General features: G+C 43.6%; 1 protein-coding gene across 1 annotated transcript in view; it reads right to left on the reverse strand.

Annotated features, from left to right (window-relative positions):
- naaladl2 (N-acetylated alpha-linked acidic dipeptidase like 2) overlaps positions 1–26,725 on the reverse strand; it is a 402,484-nt gene that overhangs the window by 77,481 nt on the left and 298,278 nt on the right. The window lies entirely within an intron of this gene.

Here is a 26,725-nt window from a genome sequence, read left to right on the forward strand (position 1 = left end):
TTTGACAAAGTATAAGGCTTCACCACAATGCCAGACTATAAATTGCAGAGTGGCAAAAACAGTTATCTTCCAGCAATTTTTGTTATTTTACTAACCATTATATTATAGTGCTCTTTGACTTTGATGTCAAAGTTGCTTTCAGCTGTGTGTTATGTTACTGTACGCTTTCAGTGCCATTACAATATGGAACACAGATTGTCAGTGTTTTTCCCGATTGTATTTATTTCATTGTAGTATTTATTATTATGCATAGATAGTCTTATGTGTTCTGACCCGAAAAGGACAACATCATAATAATTCCGAAAGGACAAATAAAGTATCTATCTAGCTATCTAAAATTGGTTGAACATTCAGGGAGTTATGATGGTTTTAATAGTGGAGAGACGGCTTGCTTCAATGAATGAACATACTGTAAATGCATTAGGCTCAGACTCTGAGACATAAGCTCAGACCCCCCCCCCCCCCTGCCAAAATGTACAAAACAATACCATAGAAATACAATGCTTTGAGCGCTCCCTCAAAATGTCAGAAAAGGTTTGTCGTATCACACATCTCTGTGGTAAAGGGGTACTTACCAATCAGAGTGCATGTGCAACATTTTATGAAGCATCTGCAACCTTTTTTCCCCCAGAGATACTCGACAGGTTCGACACGACACCGCCGCCCCTCCATCCTTGACACATTTAATTTCTTTTGTCATTTTTACATCACTTTCACTTTCTATCAGTCCAAGCTGAAATTGGCCTTATATATCTCTCCTCTTTTTCCTGATCCAACCCCATGCCTTTGCAGCTCACCTCATCCCCTCGTTAGCTCACCATGGTGCACTGCTGCAGATCATTGCCAATCAGACCCGGCCAGCCCACCTCATTCCCTCATTAACTCCCCTGTATAAATAGCAGTCCGTCTCCCTCTGTTCCCCACCACTGAGAGTTCAACCAAGGTCTCCAGCGTTACTCTGTTTCCTGACCTGTCCATTTAGAGATCTGGCGGTTCACCAGATCTTGGATTACCTGCCTGGCCCAGCTTTTCTTTTGGATTGTTTGCCTTGTGGACTGATTGCCTGGTATTAGGATGAAAGATTCCCACTGTCTGTTTCAATACAATCAAAAAGGGAGCAAGCTATCTACTTAAAAGCATATGGTCAAAATACTTCAATTATGTCCTGCAGCCAGGAAATATTGTCTCAAAACCAAAACTAACTGACTTGACATTGATGGAAGGGCATACGTTTTTGACTCAATAATTCACACATTCATTCTAAGAACCAAAGTTTAGAAGCAGATATGTTTGAGGTGCTCCGTTCTGTCAAGTGTGTGAATAATTGAGAGCAACATCTGCTACAGAGTGTGCCAGCGCCCCCATTGTGAATGTCAATCTCAATGCAATATTCCCGAAAAATAATCCCCCCCGGGCTTGCAATCTGCTGAGAAAGTTTAATGCGGGTGAGTTCATGGTGACTTCCAGCTGCAGCGTTCTGTTTTTGCCCGTATGTTGTGCAGCATTCTAGGGCAACACTGAGGTGCAGATGAGTGGATGCGGATCAGAATCACCATGAAAGTGTCTCTTCCTTACACCTTCACTCTTAAGCCCTGTGAAGATGAATATCTGTCGGGACAATAAAGATTATTATTATTAACCACACCAAAGGGTCGCACCGCTGGGACAACGCTAAAACCGCCTCGACCCTTTAGTGTGGTTAGTGCTTTACACAGAGAGACAGACATACACAGACATACTGTACCTATCCACGCATATGTGACAATGTACGGTGCACACAGACACTACAGACTGTGTAAAAGTGTCCAAAATGAAAAATGATTGCTATAATTCAATATTAACGATTATTTGATAGTCAATGGGGAGGGGGGAGGCTTTTTTATATACCATAAAAAAGCATCAATTGATGCTTAGATTTTTTTGAATAATCAATTTTGATCCCATTAACGATTACTCGCTTAATCGACATCGGACCCATCCCTACTACAGGCCCACCATAAATGGCAAATTATCTGCATTTTTAGCCAAAGCATTTACATCCGTTACATTCATCCATTCACACGCCGACAGGAGGCAACCATCCAAGGCTCATCGGGAGCAGTTAGGCCGGGGATCAACGACTTGCTAGCCGGTGACACTTCCAACGTTACGCCAGTAGGAGCCGCTCTATCTCCGGCCACTACCGCCCCGTCAGACATACAACATGTCATCTCTTGCTACATCCCTGCTCATTCTTTTGACCTAATGGGGCCTGCGGTTTGTACGGCCATGAGCTGGGCTTATCCTTGGCAGCAGCACAAGCAAAGTAATCAATGATTAAAGGTTTTTTAACAACAAGAAGTCATTCAACGACGAGCAACCCAGAGGATCAAAGACACCCGAGCCGCCTGGAGGCCCTTTTACCGTCACATTTTCCTGCCTTCATCTCAGCCATCAGGCTCTTAACGTTCAGCTCACAGGCTCTAGCTGTTCCTCAGCGCCATCCTGTCTCGCTATCCTAAATACTCTCCCTGGCCATTTACAGAGTTGCATCAGTGACACGTACAGCAGGTTGGCTTGGCGTAGAGGTAGAGAGAGGCTGAACATTGAACGATGTTGCTGGTTAATCCTTGTTGGCACCATCTGGAGGAAGTACTGCACTGTATGCTATAGTCCCAAAACTGCTGACTGGATGGTCACCCATATCGATGCTTTTCATCACAGCTGTCAAAGTGGCCATGATCAAGGCACTGCTCCTGTTAATGTAACACAGAGAGTGTACAAAGTGTGCCATAAGCTTAGTGGAGTGGCGGAACTTGCTTGAAGAATAATTCCAGTTACCATGTGTGTGTGACACATACTGTATATATGCGCTCACGCACGTATGCATATGCGCACGCACGCACGCAAACGCACATACAGTATGACATTTGAGTCACATGAATTTTAATTAAGTGTTTTACTACTGTATTGTTGAAATACCCCTTTGTTGTACTCTTGACATAACTTGAAAGGAAACAAAAAAATGAGACGACAAAGATTATACTTTTGAAAATAAACGCTTGATCTTCCATAGAAACCAAGCCATTAGTCCTATAATTATTATTTCAAAATGCAAGCACATTTTGAAAAAGTTTTAGCAGCACAATAGCTACTGCAGATCATTAAAGAAATGTTCTTTCACACATCTGTTCTTGCACAGTTCTTGCAAAGTGTAGCCAGATGAAATGACACATGAAACACTAATGTGTTGTTAATGAGCAAGACGCTGTCACTCTGGAGAACCACAAGACAAGACGATGAAAGAGCTTTAAAAATAACTAAACCACAGGGAGTTAAACGCTAGGTATTCACACACCACTTCATCAGGTTGGTTTCAGAGGGCCTCCAATAGAAGCTGGATCGTGTCTCTCTCACACACACACACACACACACACACACACACACACACACACACACACACACACACACACACACACACACACACACACACACACACACACACACACACACACACACACACACACACACACACACACACACACACACACACACACACACACACACACACATTACATTACACATTACACAACGTAGGTAACTACTAACTCACCCATTGAAAACACAGTAACTATAATGGCGTTACTGAATGGGAAAATGTAAAGAATTACATTACAAGTTACAGCAAAAAGCAGTTTTGTTATGTAAAGTAACTTAATGTAAGGGCGTTAGCGTTAGTTCCAACACTGCTCAATACACACTGTGATTCACACTGTGATGCACTCGTTTCTAGCGATGTGATCAAACCGATTGGACAGACATAAAGTAATCAAGGTTCAAGGTTAGCTTTATTGTCCCTTGCGGGAAATTGGTTTGCAGCCAGATCATAGTAAAATACACACAAAATACATACAACAACAACATTTAATGCAAGACTAAGAACAGGGCACTAGAGACAGAGAATTCATGACATACAGTAGTAGCAAAGTCAGCAAAAGTGCATTAGTGGGCAGTAAGTGCAAAGGGGCTGCAAGAATAAAGTGCTATTTGCTGTTCAGCAGTTGAATAGCAGCTGGGACAAATGATAATTTGAACCGTTTAGTCTTTGTGGCGGGCACCCTCAGCCGACGACCTGAGGGCAACAGTTCAAACTCAGACCGAAGTGGGTGATCTGATACCTCCAGGAGGGAGGAGGTTCTCTTAAGCATCTGCCTCTTGTACAGATCTATAAGTTGGGCTTGGGTTCTCCCAGAAATCTTACTGGCCACTTTGACGAGGCTGCTGAGCCTGTTCTTGTTTGCTAGGGTCAGATTTCCGTACCAGGCAACCATACAAAACATAAGAACAGATTCAATAAAACTCCTATAAAAAAGAGTCATCATTACAGATGAGACATTAAAAGAACGCATTTTCCTTTTGAAGTAGAGGCAACATGAGAATCAAAGGAGAGTTTGTTGTCCAGAACGACACCCAAGTATTTGTAGCTCTCTACAACTTCAATTTCTGTGCCCTTAATAAGTGTAGGAGCAGGACTGGGAGGAGTCCGTCTAAAGCTGATGATCATGTCTTTAGTTTTGGTCACATTTAGCTGTAAAAATGACTTGTCACACCAGGATATGAAATCATCGACAACTGGCCCATGCTGTACTTCATTATCTTCAAGAAGGCTAACAATTACAGAGTCATCAGCAAATTTGACAATATACCTGTTAGGGTGATGGCTACAACAGTCGTTGGTATACAGAATATACAGTAATGAAGAGAGACAACAGCCTTGGGGAGAACCAGTGGATGAGAGCAGCAGAGAAGACATGACCTCATTTACCCTCACACACTGAGACCTAACAGTTAGGAAGTCTAAGATCAAGCCAACAAGGTTAAGATCCAGTTTAAAATAACTGATTAGCTTCTGGGCTAGGAGATGTGGCTGGATCGTGTTAAAAGCAGAGGAAAAATCAACAAACAACAATCTGGCCTGTGTTTTTTTCCCCTCAAGGTGGCGGTACAGGAAGTGCAGTAGGGTGATAGTGGCATCATCTACACCTCTTCTAGACCTGTATGCAAACTGCAGGGGATCTAGAGATTTCTCCACCTGCTTTAGGATTATTATCTTTGACTAGCTTTTCCAAACATTTCATTACTAATGAAGTCAAAGCAACAGGCCTGAAGTCATTTAATGACTTTGGGGTCCAAATTTTGGCAACTGGGACAATTGTGGACTGTTTCCATAACTTAGGGACCCGCTGTTGTTGAAGAGATAAGTTAAAAATAAAATGAAAAATGCTGCAGAGCTGTTCAGCACATGTTGAGAGAACCTTGCCGCATAATGTTATCCGGCCCTGGACTTTTTGACTTGGTGTGTCTGAGGTGTTTTTCCACACTTTTTTTGTCAATAACTAGGGCTGGAGGGGCTCTAGTCTCGTTCTTTAATTACTTGCGCAAGCAGAGCGCGCAAGTAATGTGATCGGCCTGGTCCATTTGTCGTGACAGCCGTTCCGCCATTTCAGGACCCCCCCAGAAAAACATCAAATCTGTGCCCGTATTGCTGGACCAATGATGACGAAATGACCATATTTCTTACGTCATCATTTAGAGCTAGTCATACACGTATTTCTTACGTCATCATTTAGAGCTAGTCATACACATACGTGTATGACTAGCTCTAAATGATGACGTAAGAAATATGGTCATTTCGTCATCATTGGTCCAGCAATACGGGCACAGATTTGATGTTTTTCTGGGGGGGTCCTGAAATGGCGGAACGGCTGTCACGGTTTTTGGACCAAAGTGACCACAGAATACCGCTAATCAACTTACAACTACACACTTTATACAGTATAGAGTATAGAGTATATATGTATACATATATAGTATATGCCTATATACTATATATATACTATATATATTTCTTACGTCATCATTTAGAGCTAGTCATACGTATACTATATACATAATCAATAAAAAATAATTTACCAAATTGTGCCTGATCTGCTGGGACCAGAGTACGTGGTGTGTATGTAAGAAATATGGTCATTTCGTCATCATTGGTCCAGCAATACGGGCACAGATTTGATGTATGACTAGCTCTAAATGATGACGTAAGAAATACGTGTATGACTAGCTCTAAATGATGACGTAAGAAATATGGTCATTTCGTCATCATTGATCCAGCAATACGGACACAGATTTGATGTTTTTCTGCGTAAGCCTCAAATGTGTGTGTATGTGTATGACTAGCTCTAAATGATGACGTAAGAAATACGTGTATGACTAGCTCTAAATGATGACGTAAGAAATATGGTCATTTCGTCATCATTGGTCCAGCAATACGGGCACAGATTTGATGTTTTTCTGGGGGGGTCCTGAAATGGCGGAACGGCTGTCACGGTTTTTGGACCAAAGTGACCACAGAATACCGCTAATCAACTTACAACTACACACTTTATACAGTATACTATATATATACTATATATATTTCTTACGTCATCATTTAGAGCTAGTCATACGTATACTATATACATAATCAATAAAAAAATAATTTACCAAATTGTGCCTGATCTGCTGGGACTAGAGTACGTGGTGTGTATGTAAGAAATATGGTCATTTCGTCATCATTGGTCCAGCAATATGGGTACAGATTTGATGTATGACTAGCTCTAAATGATGACGTAAGAAATACGTGTATGACTAGCTCTAAATGATGACGTAAGAAATATGGTCATTTCGTCATCATTGATCCAGCAATACGGGCACAGATTTGATGTTTTTCTGCGGATGAGGAAAAGATATAGAGAAAAAGATATAAGTGGGGGAGTTATGTTTGCTATAAAAGAAGATATTTCCATTGAAGAAATTCCAACTGAAAGCAGGATATTAGAGAAAGTAGAACATATATGTATACATGTAAAAGATAAAAATCTATATATCATTCTTATGTACAGATCACCTAAAACAGAGCTTTCAAAATTAAACACATTTCTCAAATACATGGTACAGAATATATCATCTCCGACTTCTGCAATTTTGATAATAGGAGATTTCAATGAAGACCATAATACTAAGATAGAAAGAAGTATAAAGACCTACATGTCAAAATTAGGCTTTAAACAATTAAATACAAATCCAACTACAGATTACGGAAATATTTTAGATCATGTATATTTTAACAAATGTGAAAGTATTATTATAGAAATTGAAGTTAGAGACACATATTACTCTGACCATGATTTAGTATTAATATCACTATAGTCTAACATGAAATAGATTTAAATTTAAAATTAAATTTTTAATTCAGTTTATATACTTTTTTTATAGGCGTTTACATACATAAATTAGATAGGTAGTAAATAGTTACACCTAATAATTACACATTTCAAATGTTCCTTCACAGAGATATTGAGATTCCACCGTTTACAGAAAAAGTATACTGTATAACATATTTTAATTCAGTTTATATACCTTTTTTCCAACACATATAAGTGATTTATTTTTCTCTGAAAAAAAAAAGGGATCCAGAATATATCTACAACGATAAAACAGTATTTCTTATATAGATAGAAACTAGAATCATACTTAATACTAAATGTTTACATGTATAGTAGGTAGCAAATAATTACATCTAAACATTAATCATTTCAAACATTCCTTCACAGAGATACTGAGATTTGGCAGTTTACAGCGAGCGAAAACATTACATGCACGCTCTGCTTGCGCACTAGTTGGCCATTTATGGCCTACTAGTGTGCAACAAGCAAGTATGCACTCGACAGAGTGCAGTTCTAGTTGAGTAATGTTTTCAGCAAAGTCCTGATTCTCAAATCTTAGGTAAAAGTTATTTAGCTCATTGGCCAGCTGTACATCTGAGTTAAACCCAGGCATGGAGATAATAAGCCAGTTCAGAATGCACTGCTGTGTTGAATGTTGATACCAATAATGGATGGATTACAATCTGAGAGGCAGAGGTGGAAGATTTGTTTTTCCTGTTAAGAGTTAGTTTGTTGGTGCATCAGTCCCAGCGGCAGTGGTGGTTTGAGACAATATTATCATCTTTCCCCGTGGTGTGTACTGTACACACACATCAACAGGCGATTCACAAAGGTGACTCTTTGATACGGCAAGAAAAAAATCCATCAGGGTTCCGTTCTTTTGTGTGTTTCCATTGAAAATGAATTGGTTCAGAGTTGTTTTGGAGCTGGAACATTTTCTTTTTTTAAAAAGAAAATAAATCACACTCGTGAAGTGAGGGGCGCTCTTATCATCATACCAGAAAAGGACCAGTGTATAGTACACATCTCCATAGAATGCTGTAGAAAAGGACCAGTGTATAGTACACATCTCCATAGAATGCTGTAGAAAAGGACCAGTGTAGTACACATCTCCATAGAATGCTGTAGAAAAGGACCAATGTAGTACACATCTCCATAGAATGCTGTAGAAAAGGACCAGTGTAGTACACATCTCCATAGAATGCTGTAGAAAAGGACCAGTGTATAGTACACATCTCCATAGAATGCTGTAGAAAAGGACCAGTGTAGTACACATCTCCATAGAATGCTGTAGAAAAGGACCAATGTAGTACACATCTCCATAGAATGCTGTAGAAAAGGACCAGTGTAGTACACATCTCCATAGAATGCTGTAGAAAAGGACCAGTGAAGTACACATCTCCATAGAATGATGTAGAAAAGGACCAGTGTAGTACACATCTCCATAGAGTGATGTAGAAAAGGACCAGTGTAGTACACATCTCCAAAGAATGCTGTAGAAAAGGACCAGTGAAGTACACATCTCCATAGAGTGATGTAGAAAAGGACCAGTGTAGTACACATCTCCATAGAGTGATGTAGAAAAGGACCAGTGTATAGTACACATCTCCATAGAGTGATGTAGAAAAGGACCAGTGTAGTACACATCTCCATAGAATGCTGTAGAAAAGGACCAGTGTAGTACACATCTCCATATAATGCTGTAGAAAAGGACCAGTGTATAGTACACATCTCCATAGAATGCTGTAGAAAAGGACCAGTGTAGTACACATCTCCATAGAGTGATGTAGAAAAGGACCAGTGTAGTACACATCTCCATAGAATGCTGTGGAAAAGGACCAGTGTAGTACACATCTCCATAGAATGCTGTAGAAAAGGACCAGTGTATAGTACACATCTCCATAGAATGCTGTAGAAAAGGACCAGTGTATAGTACACATCTCCATAGAATGCTGTAGAAAAGGACCAGTGTAGTACACATCTCCATAGAATGCTGTAGAAAAGGACCAGTGTAGTACACATCTCCATAGAATGCTGTAGAAAAGGACCAGTGAAGTACACATCTCCATAGAGTGATGTAGAAAAGGACCAGTGTAGTACACATCTCCATAGAGTGATGTAGAAAAGGACCAGTGTAGAACATATCTCCATAGAGTGATGTAGAAGGGACAGAGAACACGTACAACACCATATGGGTCTTTGGACGCTGTAATCAGTGGCAGACTGTTCATTGGACCTCATCAGTAAGAACCACTAGTGCCAGCGGGCCCTTGAAGGCAACCCAAAAATAAAACCCCACTCTGAGCTCTTTGGACATATCAGTTCACAGCAATCACAGCACATTGTTGTGACTAAACTTTAATGAATGAATATTCATTCTACATTATGAGAAAAGGAGAGGGGGGAATTGTTGGAGGGGGTACAAGTCCAGAAAGTTTGAGTGAGTGAGTGAGTGAGTGAGTGAGTGAGTGAGTGAGTGAGTGAGTGAGTGAGTGAATGAATGCACGAATGAGCGAGTGAGCGAGTGAATGAGCGAGCGCTAAGCCTTCATTTTCACCTGCTTCACAGCAAATACAGAGGACCATGATCGAGAGGACATGAAGAAGGAGATGAGAGAGGAGAAGGAAGAATAGCGTAGGAGAAAAGTTGCACTGTCAAGCTGAATTTCAGTTGGATTCCATCGATTCCCTCCCCCATCCTTCTCTTTCTCTTTACCCATTTCTCTTCGTGCTCATCATCCTAGGTTTCTGATGTAATTGGATTCCCTCGCTGTAAAACCATGGCTTTGATTGCCAATCGTGATCAGATAAAATAAGCTGTAGACCAAATAACTTATTATTGATTACATTACTGGCTTCGGTATGTTGTGGTAGAAATGAGAGGTTGAAAGAGGTAGCGCTGCCAGCACAGTATGTACAGTACAGTATGACAAAAAGGACTTACAGTACACGCGTATATTTTTCTGCTGGGTGTGACTCAAGTGACGGAAAATTCCCAGCGGCCTAGAGAAGGCCAGGAATAAGATGAAAACTTGCTTTCACATACGTTATATGTACGCTAGCCTATTTATCTTTATTTTTTCTATTTAAAGATGGAGTGCCATGATTTTTTCTACCCTAAACCATGATCATCAGGTCTTATTATTATATAAGGAGATGTAATTTAAAAGTTTACAGTATTTGTTAAAATGTTGTTTTTATGTGGTTTGCCTGGTGGGTGGTGATGGGTGGTGATCCACCTGAACTGAAGCCGCACCCACAGCTGTAGTTGTATTATAAAGGGGGAGGGGTTAGGGGAGGGGCTGATAGTGTGATGTCACTATATTAAATACTAAATACAAAGTTAATACATCCATTGCACATACAGATGACTCCAGGGTGTCTAATGAAGTACTGTCGCCTCATAGACACATGGAAAAATACAAAAATTGTGGCACTCCATCTTTAACCAGTTTGCTACCCCTTTCCCTTTACTCTCATTCTACATTTGTCCTCTCTCTTCTCACGGAATACTACTTCATCGTTCACTTTTGTGAGCGATGAAGCGTTCACAAAAATCCACAAACTACTTGCAACCCTGCAAATACATGATGTGACAAATAAAAACAAAAACTACATTCTAGATTCTGTCCCCTAGCAGGACCGTTTTTACCGGGGTTGGAGGCCGTGGCCAGGTCGGGGCCAGGTCCCTTTGAGGCTCCAAGGGAGAAATGCGCCCCGGCTCGGCACCAGTCTTATTATTATTATTATGATTTTTCAACCAGGGCCGCCCACGTACGTGGCCCGGCCTTGTCCCTTCCCGTTTGGCACACAATGAAGTTGGTGGAGTGGAGAGAACGGAAATAAGACGTTTTGCTCTTCACAAACGAATGGATAAAATGATAGAGAAAACAGAACTACACTGTACCCTAATGTAAACTTCAACTTCAACCAACACAGAAGAGCATTTCCATTCATCAGGGCAGGTATACGAACAGATCAGTGAAAAACACAGTTGCACAAAACGTGTCAAGGACAAATGGTGCAAATGTTGGATGAGTCGGAAATAAAGAAGAAACCCGGAATTACCTGACACTTACCCTACTACATCTACTTGCATGACAGACCATTATGATGACATTGACCTATACTAGCCATGAATGATCGGAAGAAGAAGATGACAAACTAGTAGGCCACACATCATGACAGATTACCATAATAAAGTGGAAAACCCATGGGAGCTAGGTGAAAAACCCCATGGGAGCTAGGAGAAAAACCCCATGGGAGCTAGGAGAAAAGCGATGGGAGCTAGGTGGAATTAAACCACATGGGAGCTACAGTAGGTGATGTGCTTTTACATGAAACAATTTTAAAGAAAGAAAAGTAGACGAAAATTAATTATATATTATGTAGCCTATATGAATCATTCTTTCCCCAAGACTTTTTTTTTACCACATTACTAACACTGTCCCTAACCCTAACCGCATTACTAACACTGTCCCCACCGCACGCGGAAGCCTCGTAGTCGGAATGGCGGTGCGTTGAAATGCCACTCTGTCCACATACAAGAGATAACATGGCCAAAGTGCAGCCCAAAAGCATTCAGTGGACGCAGGACATGCCATGCCAAAAAGCAATCTAGTGGACACTGGAAATGCAGTGCCAAAAATCTATCGAGTGGATACTAGAAATGCCAATGTAAAAAAAAAATATATATATATGTTAGGCTTTGTGAAAGAGCCAGACATGCCTTTTACTGCTGACATACTGACATTAACTATAGGGCTGCACATCCCTTTGACAATCTACTGTATCATTTTCTAACTCAGACATGTTGAATTGATCCTGGCTTGTTGACATTCATCAGAGATGCTCCGACACGCTGACAGCCAAATTGGACCAAACTGCAGGTGTGTTCTCAACTTGACATTGTAAAGTTTACTTTAGCCTCTATTTATTTAACCCTTCTGCTATCAACTAAACACGTTAAACAAGTAAAATTCTGCTCCCCCCTCTCCTACCCCAGAATAAAATCTCCACTGGCTGGCTGGCTGAGCCGCACTGATACGTGCGCGCACGCACGCACGCACGCACGCACGCACGCACACACACACACACACACACGCTCGCACGCACACGCCTGCAAGCTGCACCGCTTTACCTTTTGTTTTCTTCAGGGTCTTTTTTGTTTTCAGGGTGAAATCGACTGAGAACACATGTTCCTTTTCAGCGACACCCTCTTCACACTTGTATAGCTCTCATATATCCCACACCTGGGAGCTGCCCATGCCAGTGTAGCCACACAGTCGCCTGAGCAGCTCCAGTGGAGCGGTCAAGGGGAGCTTTGTGTGAGGGTATGTTACTGGCAATTCTTTGAAGGTCAGGCCAGTGTTACTTCAGCACAGACATTTCTTTCCCAGTTGACTGAGATATTTCTTGGCTTGGACCCCTGGTCCACTGAATGCCCCGGTGCTATAGGACCCTGCAGCATTTATTTTGGTCTGTGGTATTGTTTTTAACTGAATTATAAGGTTCAAAGGCAACAACATTAGACAGATCCTGTGATGACAACAGAGCTACCAAAGGAATCGCCGAAAGATTACAAATGCTCTTTTTTCCCCATGCAGGTACGTACAGTATATATATGGACGTCGACGCTAGGTGGTGTCATATCCCAGGTCCGTATATAAATGTACCCCAACGTATACTCTGTCTATAAAATGGTTGATGCCTACGGAAGCTTCTATAACATTGGTCCGGTTCCTATAGCAACGCCCCACCGTTCCAACTATGGGATTGCAAATATATTCACAGTGCAAACCAGTTGAAAGGAGGATTTTCAAACCTCCATAAGTCCGACTCCAGGATCACTGTCCTTGGTGGATTTTCTGCCATCCACATTTCGGATTTAATTTGTGCCTTTGTACCGCGACACTGCCGCCATGTAAACGCTTCTGACGAAAGGGAAGCAGTGTGTGCGTGTTCCAATGTGTAGCGAGTGTATGTAGCGAGTGTGTGTGTTTGTGTGTGTGTGTGTGGGGGGGGGGGGGGGGGAACTCTGTATTTTAAGTTTCACAGTATGACTTTGAAATAAATTATGTGCATGGTATACTATGTGCATTCTACTGTATCTGTGTGGAATTAATATCTGATTCACTGAGGCAGCAGCAACAGTAATATTTACTGTGGAAGTGTGCATTACACCGTTGAGCAGCATCTATAATTATTAGGTGGAACAAGGGGCCCTCAACCGGTTCAGGCATGAAAATATAAAAACAATATGCAGCGGTGCTAGAAGTTCTGTGAGCATTGCTCAAAAAGAGAGACAAAACAAACAAAAAGGAAATGTTCTTATACCGGTAATAAAACTACAAGCCACTGCAACCAGTGATGAAACACTGAGCGCTCTTAACCCATTCTGAACGGGCACCCATTTTGGTGTCGGCATCATGTTATGCTTTAGCTATTTAAAAATAGCAGATCTACAAGCTCATATCGCGCCACCGAGTGGCGCGATACGAGCTTGTAGGTCTGCTATTTTTGAAAAATCGAAGAGCGACTGACATTTTTAGAATCTGATCTCAGGTCAGAATGGGTTCATCAGACCAGTGTGTGTCCGGCGGAAACCTCGTATGAATCTGATCTCAGGTCAGAATGGGATAAGAGAGCTGGGGGAGGTTACTGTACAGTATATGATAAACTGCTGACTCCTTAGAGCAGTGTCTGTGATTTCATGCCTTGTTGGATTACAGATGACTTTAACGTTCATTGAATGTGAGTTTTCTGTTTCTCCAAAAGTTAATTGATAGAAGAAGGCCTACAGTGAGTACTGTGCATGCAATCTATGGCTCCAATAACGGTGCAGCTTTGAAGTCTCCTTCTTGCTGCCATTACTGCTGCCATCCGCAGTTACGGGCCTTTCAAATGTGAAGCGATATAACGCGCCTATACTTCATTTTCATTTCATTTCATTTGCGTTTTTGCACGGAGCACTGGGGAGCAGTCGCGGTGCGACAACGCAAGCGTATTTACGTGGGCGCGGTCCCGTGAATTTGTTGCGCGCATGCTCGCTTCGTGCACACGCCCGCGACTCACCAGACCTGGATACTGTTTCGCTTTTTTTTTACGCTTGCGTTGTTGCGTGCAGACCTGGAGGAGACCTGTCGTTGATCCAGACCTGGAGGAGACCTGTCGTTGATCCAGACCTGGAGGAGACCTGTCGTTGATCCAGACCTGGAGGAGACCTGTCGTTGATCCAGACCTGGAGGAGACCTGTCGTTGATCCAGGCAACAACGCCTGTGTTCCTCGCTTCCTGTTTGAAAGGCCCTTAAGGCTGCACGATATTAAAAGCATGTGCTACTCGCTGACGTTGAATACCTCAATAACGATATGACTAAGATGAGTACAAATTGCAGTATATAGTTAAGTCTTTTTGCTTCAGGTTAAGTTTAGAAAACTAAAGACATCAATGTGTAAGACAAATATCTAGCCTAACAATAGGCAATATAATGGCTCTGAACTTTAACTTTCAGTTGCATTATTGCACATATAAATGATGAAATAATATCAGGCCTGCTGCCATACAGGATGGAACATACCATTGTCCTTTTGGATTTGGATTCTGGGAGAAGTAGTTTCATGGGGGGCTACTGGGTGGGAAGTACTTGATATGAACAGAAAACGTTCCGTTGATGAGAGAGGTGGGAAGAAGCAGCTGTGCTCAACTTCATTTCATACTTCGATCTCCACAGTGCTTTGCCGATGGGATTGCTCAGTCGGCAAATAGACATAATAATATGCCATTTACATCAATACATTCCGTCTCTCGCGATGCGTATACCTCACATGACGATACCTCGATGAAGGTACATTTTCGATAGATTTTGCAGGCACGACAATCTTCCTTTAAATAGCACGATCAAAAAACATTCCCATCTTTACATGGGCTGTGGGGTGACATCTCCCATAGGTCACTATAGTCACATCCCATGGGCCAAGAGGATATACATACACACACACAGTACCATATGTCATATAAATGGATGTCTAAGCTCTCTGTTATGTTCGGTTATGTTTCCCTGTGGAGTTGCGTGCGCACAAGCGTGGATGCACAAATGTGGGATTAAGTGGGTGCATTGCTTTGTATCAAATGGCTGTTGATTGAATTCCTATGTACGCATGGGGTGTACCATGTATGTGTGTCATCAAACATTTCCCTCAAGTCAGACGTCCCACCCCTTACAGCACTCTCGCACCAAATAAGATGCGTGTAGGCCCGTCAGTCTTCATTAGCCACGTGTGACACATGAACACGTACAGACAGCCACGGGTACAGGGGCGTTTTGCATGCATGTTCAGTCATGTATGATCCTATTACATCCGCTGTGCCTCGACCTCTGACCTAAGCAGCACAACGTACAGTAGGTTACGGCTAATGTAAGCTGAAGTACGTACAGCCACTGTAGGACAAAACCACACATGCATCGTCACATTTGCATAATGCCGCCGGCCACGCATCTGGCGCTCTGACACATAGCCTCGTATGGACGGCCACCTATGACGCGCACTTGTGAAAACATGCTCGCGAACATCTGGATAATTGGTCACGTGCACACACGCATGCACGCACGCACCCACACACGAACACAGACACAGACACAGACACAGACACAGACACAGACACAGACACAGACAGACAGACAGACAGACAGACAGACAGACAGACAGACAGACAGACAGACAGACAGACAGACAGACAGACAGACAGACAGAGGAGGAGAGAGGAGGGGGAGAGCTTGTTGACCCATAGAGAAGGGTCAGTTGTTGCTGATGGTGCATGAACCGACATCAGAGGTTCAGGGGTCAACATATACAGTATACATGCTAGCTGCCAGCCCCGTTTTAAATCATGAACTCCAATGATACGCCTTTGTACGCTTTGTCTCTTGTAGTGGGAAAAAGTGTAATATTCAGGAGAATGTAAGAACTCAAAGAGACTGGGAATCAATAAATGCAAACAATATTTTGATGCAGAACATTTTCAAAAGCTTCTGCGGTTGCCTTCTGTTGCATCCTGACCCCGACCCTGACCCAGCTCAAGAAAAACAAAACAAACCAACCGCAGCTCTTCTGCTATTGACTTGCTCAATAAAAACACCACCACTCAACACTAGCATGTCTGAACTCATCTCATCTAACTACTATGACTATGAAAGGTCAAGATGACCGTGTTTTTCATGCGATTTGATTGGCCACTCTCTCCCCCACTTGTCTAATGATCTTCAGACCTCTCCCTGCACCCGTTGACGCCTTGCCATTGTCTTCTGAATGTAGATTCCAACTAATTCCTCATGTGTATACAAATGTAGGCTACTCACAACACGTAGACTAAATGTTGTTTTAGAGGTTATATTTTGCAGAAATAACAATGTCTGTTTATTTCTCCTGAAAAAGTTTGGTAGCGGATAAAACACTGTCCAACTTTGTTTTACATTTGGGTAGGCTAGAATTGCGTGAAGGGGGATTTATTTATTTATTTATTCCCCCTGGATGGTCAAATAGTTTTTTACTTTGACCAATGTAATCCATTGAGTTCAGTGAACAAAAAAGGTTAACAAAAAACATGTTTACTTTAGCTGGCATAAGGTTCTGGGTCTAGAACAATAGTGTGACGCCTACAGCAACCACACTAATTGAAGAAGTGAACTCATATAGGAGACGGCATTAAGTCTACATTATTAAAAGGCGGGTTTCCCATAATACACCTCTGAGATTCTAATTATGGAATGTACGGAAAATGGAAGTTTGAGACACTAATTGATTAACTGGCCTACTGCACAGTTGGTGGACAAAGAGAAAATCTATTGGCTTCCTCATCATCATTCTCCACTACAGATTCTTAGAAAGTTCAAAGAATTCAGCTAAAATAATGAGCTGTCTCAAGTTCATTAATCCCTTTTTTCTGTTCTTCTGGAACTTATATAGGCAATTTTACTTCTAAAATAATTGGTAGATGATAGGGGATGGAAACAGGGAAAAACAGTCATTAACTCACTCTGCGCTAGATTGCCTTTTGACGCCCTCTGCACCGAGTTCACCTTTGGACGCCTATTTTAATATCAATTGATTACGGTTCACTACGGTGTTCTGTACACGCTCATATGTAAAAAATAAATAAAAACGGAAATGTAAATTCTGCTGTCTTATTCTGTCTATGGGAACGCAGTTTTTAGAATCGTAATATCTCGGATTCTTCTTTTTTGGGTCAAAACAAGCGTGATTTGCGCCTCATTTCTCCAAACGATATGATCCTCGGTTACAAAATGTATGTTCCTTCCTGATTCTCGGTTTCCGAGTGAAATGGCTTTCAGAATAAGATGCTTCGCCTATTAAACGACTGGATGGCGCCCTGAGCCACCACCAGATGGCACTCTTGGCGGTAAATGAGTTTTAATATAACAATCTTTCAGACCCTCACAAAATGTTGTAAAATAAGTCATTTGCTAAGAGCACCCCTGCAAGGTTTTTTAAGACAGCAACTGGGCACCATAAAGTCAGGATGAATAACGCCCCCCCCCCCAGGCAACTGTGAAAAACATATTATTCACTCTAGGAGTTAATGTTTTGGACACTATACAGCAAACATGTCACCACTCTTGTTGCCAGAAATCGGCCTTGGAAATAACCTTACCAAACCCAAATTACTGTCCAGGTATACTGGAGACAGCTGTAACGATGAAGATGGATGAATTGCTATATCGTATAGCTGTGTGTGTTGTGTACGTTTATACTTTATAGAGGCGTGATTTACCTTCAAACTGACCCTTTTGGATCACTTTATGCCATTTATTAGGAAAACAAACAAGAAAAAAAAAAGATGATCTATGTGTGCGCTCAAACGCGACAGAACCATCTGTTACGATGAGCCAGAAATGAGCATCCCCTGTATATACCGTGGTAAGTAAAAATGACTCAACATATGGCTGCAGGGTTGGGTTTTTTTCTTGTCCCCCCACATTGACACAGATGCTCAGACAAATTAGGTTGAATCTGCGAGAGTTTGTTCAGCCAGGTTTGTTTTTGTTGTGCACGGCGCCAGCAGGATGGCGGAGAAGTGACAGCTAAGTCCTCAAGCATAATGTTTCAAAGAGGTATAATCTGACAGGTCTGTGTAGAGTTTCAAAGCATCAAATAATCTGCCCCACCTCACCCGGTGAAGGAAAAGTAATTCATCATGTAATATTTTGTTGCTGCCTGTCAGCCGCATAAATATACACAGTTTTGCCGCTGTATAATTATGTAATTGAAGATGATGTTTAGCGGGAGAGCTACGGTGGAATTTTGGACAGCTAGCTAATGAAAGGGAAGTGACACATGCTCCTCATCATGACATACACCCACATCGTGCACACATTTACAACACATATACACGCAAAGACATGTATGTGCAACTCGTACACTGCACAGTATCATAGAGCCCCATATATATAGCCATAAATGGTCAGTGGACAATGAAAATAGTCTCTATTTGCTACTGGCTGGCGGGAGTAATCCCTTCGGGGCACTAACAGACAGTTAAGAGCCCAAGGCAACTATTTAGCTACAGTGTACAGTCAGTGGCGTATAATGGAAGGGCTTTAGGGCTGAATGTGTGAAACTCGCCGGAGTAGACGGGGGGAACCCAAATGAGTCAAACGAGGAACCGCACGTGTAGAGCACTGGTAACCACAGAGGGCGATTCTGCCCCTGTATACAGTATTGTGGTGTAGAATCAAATGACACTATGGCTGCGCACACAGTTGCTGCGGCTCAGTGCTCTCCCGGTCGGTGCTTTGTATGGCTTGTTGTGTATTTGTTGTTTGTTCTATGTACTTTTTGTGAAGCGTACAACACCTACAGCCGGCAGGATCTCCTTAGGATAGGAGTTTGCCACAAGCGGAGTGTTACAGCCGAGTTTCACCGCTTGCACAACACACCGGCGGACATCGCAAGGAGCCCCGGCTCGTTATGGTTTACTATCCCCGCCGGGAGGAGGCGAAGGCGGCGTGGAGAGAGGAGGCAGAAGCGGGGCTGCAGGGCTGGCGCGCTAGTCAGGCTACGGAGGCAGCCGCTCAAACCACCGCTTCCCAGCCTTTTCATCACAAACGCCAGATCCCTCGCGAACAAGATGGATGAATTGAGGCTACAGACTTCAGCGAATAAAACCGTGAAGGACTGTTGCATCATGTTGATCACGGAGACTTGGCTTCACTCACTCATACCGGACTCTGCTATCGAGCTGACAGGCTACACCGCACAGCGTCATGACAGGACGGAGAACTCGGGTAAGAGCAAAGGATGTATGTACGTCAATAACAACTGGTGTACAAATACAGTGATTGTAGACAGTCACTGCTGCCCGAACCTGGAGTATGTGACTGTGAAATGCAGACCCTTCTACTTGCCTAGAGAATTTACCGTTGTCATGACGACGGCTGTTTACATTCCACCGGATGCTAATGCTAGCTTGGCTATCGGACAGTTACATGGCAGCATTAGCAGCCAGATGAGCAGACATCCTGACGCTGTACACATCGTAGCGGGGGACTTTAACCAGGCGGATTTGAAAGCAGCACTCCCCAAATTCCACCAGCATGTTAAATGTGCTACGAGAGGAGCTAACACTCTGGACAAGGTCTACTCTAACATCAAACTTGGCTACAGGGCAAAACAACTACCGCACCTGGGCAAGTCTGACCATATGTCCCTGATTTTAATTCCTGCATATGCCCCCCTAAGGAAAACTGCCCCCACCATCACAAAAACTGTCAAAACTTGGCCTGAGGATGCCTCTGAGCAGCTGCAGGACTGCTTCGACAGGACCAACTGGGATGTTTTTGAACACCAGGACCTGAATGTGTTCACAGACAGTGTCACAGTGGACAAACGCATCCGGGTCTACCCCAACCAGAAGCCCTGGATGACCCGGGAGGTCCAGCGGCTGCTGAAGGAGAGGAACACCGCCTTCAGGTCTGAGGGTAGGGCTAACTACAGCGCAGCCCGAACGAACCTGAGGAGAGGCATCAGAGAGGCCAAGGCTGACTACAGGAGGAAGATCGAGGACCATCTGGACAGCAACAACAGCAGGCAGGTGTGGCAGGGAGTCCAGCAGCTTACCAACTACAGGACTACCGTCGGAGCTGTCGAGGGTGACGTCTCGTTGGCAGAGGAGCTAAACACCTTCTTTGCCCGCTTCGAGGCAGAGCCACCGGAGGCAGCAACGTCACACCCCACGGTCCACAGCAGCTTCACCTTCACAGTGGAGGAGCACGAGGTGAGGCGCACGCTGCGGGCCATCAACCCGAGGACGGCTGCGGGTCCTGACGGCGTCACTGGACGTGTACTGAAGGACTGCGCGGACCAGCTGGCTGGGGTCTTCACCAGGATCTTCAACCAGTCCCTCGCCCAGTCCACTGTCCCACTCTGTCTGAAATCCTCCACCATAGTCCCCCTGCCCAAGAAGCGCAACATCTCCAGTCTAAATGACTACCGGCCAGTCGCACTCACACCAGTGGTGATGAAGTGCTTTGAGAAGCTGGTCCGGGGTCACATCACTCCTGCCCCGTGGCTTTGACCCCCACCAGTTCGCTTACAGGGCCAATAGATCCACAGAGGACGCCGTGGCCACAGCCCTCCATGCTGCACTGTCCCACCTGGAGCAGCAGGGGAGCTACGCGCGGATGCTCTTTGTGGACTTTAGCTCTGCTTTTAACACCATCCTCCCCCACAGACTGGTGGATGTACTGGGGGAACTGGGTTTTCCACACAACACCTGCATGTGGATTAAAAGCTTCCTGTCTGGTCGCAGTCAGAGGGTGAGAGTGGGACAGCACATGTCTACGTCCCTCAGCCTCAGTACCGGCTCCCCACAGGGCTGTGTGCTGAGTCCGCTGCTCTACACCCTCTACACACACCAATGCACCCCCGCCCACCGCAGCAACACCATGGTGAAGTTTGCGGATGACACCACAGTAGTAGGGCTCATCTCCAAGGGAGATGAGTCAGCCTACAGGGATGAGGTGGTGCAGCTGACGGACTGGTGCAGAGAGAACAACCTGCTCTTGAACACATCCAAGACCCAGTAGCTGGTCATAGACTACAGGAGGAAGAAAACAGTCATTCCACCCCTGTTCATTAATGGGGACTGTGTGGAGAGGGTGTCCTCCTGCCGTTTTCTGGGAGTCCACATGGAGAACACCTCAGCTGAGCTGCTGAAGAAGGCCCAGCAGAGACTCTACTTCCTGAGGGTGCTCAGGGGGAACAACATCACACAGAGACTGCTGGTGTGAGGGTGTCCTTCTATCGGTGCTCCATAGAGAGCATACTAACGTACTGCATATGTGTGTGGTACACCAGCTGTACAGTGGCGCAGAGGAAAAAGCTCCAGGGGGTCATAAATACGGCACAGAAGATCGTTGGCTGCCCTCTCCCCACACTGGAAGAACTACACAGAGACCGCTGTCATAAAAAGACACTTCCCACCCCGCTCACTCACTGTTTGAACTGTTGCCATCAGGCATCACACACACAGTCGCGCACACACACACACACACACACACACACACACACACACACACACACACACACACACACACACACACACACACACACACACACACACACACACACACACACACACACACACACACACACACACACACACACACACACAGACACACACACACACACACTCCGTTTTGTCTGCCATGCAATTATTATTCTAAAACAATATTTGGCAGCTAAACCGGTGAACAGACTTTTGTATCCACTTCGAACTAGGGCTGGTTGACAAACGTTTGACTCAGTTTCTGCACCATTAAACCACAACAGCTAAAACCAACAAAGCACACGCATGTTTTTAAAACTTTAAGATATTCCTGTACTGAGAAGGCTGATAGGTTATCAGTGAACACTGTCATAACCCAAGGCTGATGGTCTAAGAGTCGACGCTATCAGGAGAACACAAAGCTTACCAAGACATACAGCATTATATACTCTTGAGTCTTCACTCTTCCTCCATCAATCCTGTTATGCTTCTAGCAGTGAATAAAAATACTAGCTTTCTTCTTCATCTTTCTCCGTCTCTCTTGGCTGAACCGTACCTTCGCCCTCTTCTCCCACTATTAAGCTCCAATTCTACCTCTCTAAACTACATTTCTTGTATGGAACATAGCCTATACTGTGAAGTTGTTCACACAAAGTTCACCTAACTTTGCTACTACAGGGAAAACATTCCCTCTCTTTTACTCTTTATTTGCTTTTTTTTGCAGTCTGTATGCCATCCCTTTGTTTGCTGTGCTTGCGGCAGTGCTTGTTGTTTGATGTTATCTCTTCTGCTGCATTGTCTGAAGGAAGCCAAACAAAAATAAGTGTTACTCTTAATATGTACCTGTGCACACGGTCGTCCAAAAACGAATGGCCGCTTGGCCCATCTTCTGTAGTCGGTCAAGTTAACTTTAAACCAATCAGTGTCCAGTTGAGTAGCTGGAATGTTGTTGTGCAATAGTACAGCGGCTAACAGCCATATTGTGAGAGAACCTTTCACTTGGTGATACAAGCGTGAAATTTGGCATAAACATGCCTCTGGGTCACCTCTTTAACTTTTTTAACCGAGCCAGCGGAAAATCCAATATGGCGGTCATTTTTCAAGATGGCCACCAAATAAAAAAGGCCTTTTGTAACGGTTCTGGACAACCATGGGTGCGGCCGACTCGAGACCGGGCACTGCACTCCCTGTGGGTGTGTGGAACGTGTGTGTCGAATTTGAAGTCGGTGGGGCGAACGGTTCTCGGGTTACGTTGATTACAGATGTACACACGCACACAAAATTCGTGCAATATAGCAGATCATTGGAACGGTTGTTCGCTTGGTGATACAAGCGTGAAATTTGGCATGAACATGCCTCTGGGTCACCTCTTTAACTTTTTTAACCGAGCCATCCAAGAATCCAATATGGCGGTGCTATTTCAAGATGGCCGCCACATCTAAATGTTAGCCTATGTCTACATTTCTTACACATTTTAGGAAAAATGTCACCATTATCTAGATAGCTTTTTTTATTTATTTCTATTTATTTTTTATTTTTTTGTCATTATTTTTAGTTTTCATACTGAAAATGGTAGCATGCTAATGCTACCAAAAAAATATAAAGAATATAAAATAAAAAAATTGTAAGAAATGTAGACATAGGCTAACAATTAGATGTGGCGGCTATCTTGAAATAGCATCGCCATATTGGATTCTTGGATGGCTCGGTTAAAAAGTTAAAGAGTTGACCCAAAGGAAGGTTCATGACAAATGTCACGCTTGTATCACCAAGCGAACAACCGTTCCAATGATCTGCTATATTGCACGAATTTTGTGTGCGTGTGTACATCTGTAATCCACGTAACTCGAGAACGGTTCGCCCCACCGACTTCAAATTCGACACACACGTTCCACACACCCACAGGGAGTGCAGTGCCCGGTCTCGAGTCGGCCGCACCCATGGTTGTCCAGAACCGCCACAAAAGGCCTTTTTTATTTGGCGGCCATCTTGAAAAATGACCGCCATATTGGATTTTTCGTTGGCTCGGTTAAAAAAGTTAAAGAGGTGACCCAGAGGCATGTTCATGCCAAATTTCACGCTTGTATCACCAAGTGAAAGATCGTTCCTATTATCTGCTGTACTAAATGTGGCAGGCGAGCCATCGGCACAGTGTGGGCGAGAATTAGAATTGTTTTGAAGGGATCACCGCCGACCCTCTCTGCCGCGAGCTCCACTGTTGTCAGCCAGTGGTCAGCTTAACTGGCTCAGTGGACTATGTTGGCCTTTACTGTCTGCGTTCACTGTCCATCAGGGACGTGCAGAGGGAAGTGTGTGTGTGTGTGTGTGTGTGGGTGTGTGGGGGGGGATTATTTAATCCCACGATTTTGTATTTTTTTTTCACCCAGTGCCAATTATCTAATATAATCCTGGGCTCTACACTCCCTCTGTCAACCTGAGGAGAGCAATGGACTGACCTCATGCTTCCTTCAATGCATGAGGAGTCCAAGCCGCTTCTTTTCACCTAACAGGGGGGGAGTTTCCCCGGTTGGACGTAGCACGTGGAATGAACACGTTATTCCAACCAGTTCCTTTCTCCTCTATCAGGCGCCCTGATGACGTGGAGGAGAGAACACGCCCCCAGCGGGACTCGAATCCAGGATCTTCTAGCTGTGAGGCGACAGCTTTCTAATACGGCATGGAGGGGGGGGGGGGGGGGCAATTACACACCATAGTACATTATGGAGAGGGCACTATTCACCGATGGCCAAAAGGGCAGAGGCTAAAGCACCCTTTCATGTCTATGTGTGTGCTGTCCATGTTTACTTCTCACTCTGCTGCCTCAAAGTTAGGGAGCTATTTAAAGTTAAAATTATAGTGTGTATACGTGTGTGAATGTCCGCCATGTGGAGTGTGCGTGCCTGCGTGCGTTAGTGAGCTGTGGCTTGTGCGACTGCTTGTTTGCATCATTACCAATCGAAGCCCCAGAGGGGCCTTGCCCTGCCAGCTGTGGTGGGGAGAGCAGGATGCAAATGCAATATCCTTCCATCACTGCTCATCAACATCACACTTACAGGAGAGGAGGGGCAACAACTGACAGGTGTATATGGGCACTTAAAAAGGCTCCATTTATTGCCCAGACATGCAGGGCCACCAGCTAATGTCTGAAGCATATATAGAATGCCACAGTAAATTGGTACAGTATGATCAAATATATTTCTGCCACAAGGGCCAATAGTGAGAGAGCCAATTTGTGTTGCTGCATAACTGGACAAGTAAACGGCTGCCAGTTGAGCGCACCGTGTCAAACAGGTGGTGATGAAATGTCCATGGGCTGCAGGTGTAGAGTAATCAATTGCATGTTATATTCCAGAACATGTCTGTGGTTCATTGGACAACTTGCATTGCATCTAAGCAGATTCAGAGTCAGTAAACTTTTCTTAGACCCAGTTTAGAGTTTTAAATGTCGATACAGTATTGTCTGTTCAGTGTGTGTGGTCCTTTGTTTCTACACAAGCCCATTAAAACCGGGACAGCATCCGTGCCATTTTAGATTTTTGCATTATTCAAAAATAGCGGATATACAAGCTCTTGGAGTGTCACTTTGTGCTGTGCCGTGAGCTTGTACATCTGCTATTTTCTTTTCCTCTGCGGAATTTTTTTTTTTAATCTCGAAAGTGCGCCAACTACTAGAACTACTTTAGAAGGCCTCAGTATACAGTACATCAAAAGTACGAATTGAAAAAAAGGGGAAAAAAAGGTAGCACGTCCAAATTTCTAATAAATGGACTCCACATTTTCACATTTGTATTGGCAGTTGGCACACACCAACAAAAAAAATGCTTACGCATTTTGGATATGAGCCTTCATCAGAGCATTAATATAAATATTCAGAGGGTATATTATATTTATTCTGTTGTTATACAGTATGTTATATTATTCTGGGGTCAGAACAAGTGACATTGCAAATACCAGTCTACCACTGTCTGGTCAAGAAGTGTACACTATGTGGTCTAGAATTAATACATTATTCTTGGGTCAGAAGCCACAGGATCGATTCTTGCTATCTACGTGTTTAGACTATCAGAGATTACACAAACGTATCTCCTTGTTTGACCCATTTGGTTTCTACCTAGTCTCTCGTCCAACCAATTAGTCTCAACTTGACAATTGCAATTACAGCCAATTGGGTTGAAGACTCACGTTCATGAATTCAGAACACACACACACACACACACACACACACACACACACACACACACACACACACACACACACACACACACACACACACACACACACACACACACAACTAAACACTAAAACCGCCGACTCAAAGAGAATGAAGAAGACAATAGAAAGGCTAATTTGCTAATTTGATGCATGTTTAAATACAAAGTTTAGTCTGGCATACGGTATTAGGCGGTACATGGCAGTAGCTCAGGCAAGGCCACTTGGCTACTTGCTTATAGGCACAGCAAGGCAATGCATTTGTGCAGCACAATTCAACAGCAATTCAATGTGCTTTACATTGATTTTGGTGTAGCGGTAAACCAAAAAGGAGAGGACCAACTATAGAACCCTGGGGGGCTCTAATACAGTATGTAGGGTTTAAGCATAGACTGTAAGAAATATGGACAAAGCGTTCTCCGGGTCTAACATGGACGTAAAATGAAGCCTGTAATTCTATGGTAATTCCTGATGTAAATCGCCATATTTCTAGATCCGGTTTGGGCCAGCTGGCTATTGGCTGGCTCCGTTTTGGCCCAGCTGGCCATTGGCTGGCCCAAACAATGATGAGGCGGGACTTCCCCCCTTCATCTCCGTTGGTTTTTATTTTGACTCGAGTGGGAGGGGAATCCCGATCATAGACTGTAACGGTAGCCACGCCCCTCAGAACATACGCGACTTTATGGTCATTTTTTTAATTAATGGGACC

This window comes from Protomyctophum parallelum, assembly GCF_964188405.1.
Source record: "Protomyctophum parallelum genome assembly, chromosome: 6".
NCBI classification, from domain to species: Eukaryota; Metazoa; Chordata; class Actinopteri; order Myctophiformes; family Myctophidae; genus Protomyctophum; species Protomyctophum parallelum.